At 45.9% G+C, this 1,162-nt stretch overlaps 1 protein-coding gene across 1 annotated transcript in view; it reads left to right on the top strand.

Annotated features, from left to right (window-relative positions):
* The window catches only part of LOC139551917 (protocadherin Fat 3), a gene marked incomplete at its 3' end in the record, with an annotated part of 293,271 nt that overhangs the window by 96,763 nt on the left and 195,346 nt on the right, over nucleotides 1-1,162 (top strand). The window lies entirely within an intron of this gene.

Below are 1,162 nucleotides of genomic sequence, written 5' to 3'. Positions count from 1 at the left end.
TATATATATACAGTGGGGAGAACAAGTATTTGATACACTGCCGATTTTGCAGGTTTTCCTACTTACAAAGCATGTAGAGGTCTGTAATTTTTATCATAGGTACACTTCAACTGTGAGAGACGGAATCTAAAACAAAAATCCAGAAAATCACATTGTATGATTTTTAAATAATTAATTTGCATTTTATTGCATGACATAAGTATTTGATCACCTACCAACCAGTAAGAATTCCGGCTCTCACAGACCTGTTAGTTTTTCTTTAAGAAGCCCTCCTGTTCTCCACTCATTACCTGTATTAACTGCACCTGTTTGAACTCGTTACCTGTATAAAAGACACCTGTCCACACACTCAATCAAACAGATTCCAACCTCTCCACAATGGCCAAGACCAGAGAGCTGTGTAAGGACATCAGGGATAAAATTGTAGACCTGCACAAGGCTGGGATGGGCTACAGGACAATAGGCAAGCAGCTTGGTGAGAAGGAAACAACTGTTGGCGCAATTATTAGAAAATGGAAGAAGTTCAAGATGACGGGCAATCAACCTCGGTCTGGGGCTCCATGCAAGATTTCACCTCGTGGGGCATCAATGATCATGAGGAAGGTGAGGGATCAGCCCAGAACTACACGGCAGGACCTGGTCAATGACCTGAAGAGAGCTGGGACCACAGTCTCAAAGAAAACCATTAGTAACACACTACGCCGTCATGGATTAAAATCCTGCAGCGCACGCAAGGTCCCCCTGCTTAAGCCAGTGCATGTCCAGGCCTGTCTGAAGTTTGCCAATGACCATCTGGATGATCCAGAGGAGGAATGGGAGAAGGTCATGTGGTCTGATGAGACAAAAATAGAGCTTTTTGGTCTAACTCCACTCGCCGTGTTTGGAGGAAGAAGAAGTATGAGTACAACCCCAAGAACACCATCCCAACCGTGAAGCATGGAGGTGGAAACATCATTCTTTGGGGATGCTTTTCTGCAAAGGGGACAGGACGACTGCACCGTATTGAGGGGAGGATGGATGGGGCCATGTATCGCGAGATCTTGGCCAACAACCTCCTTCCCTCAGTAAGAGCATTGAAGATGGGTCGTGGCTGGGTCTTCCAGCATGACAACGACACAAAGCACACAGCCATGGCAACTAAGGAGTGGCTCCGTAAGAAGCA

The sequence above is a fragment of the Salvelinus alpinus genome, chromosome 24 (assembly GCF_045679555.1).
Source record: "Salvelinus alpinus chromosome 24, SLU_Salpinus.1, whole genome shotgun sequence".
In the NCBI taxonomy this organism is placed as follows: Eukaryota; Metazoa; Chordata; class Actinopteri; order Salmoniformes; family Salmonidae; genus Salvelinus; species Salvelinus alpinus.
Note: the sequence above shows the minus strand (reverse complement) of the source record. Positions and strands in the feature narration are given on the sequence as shown.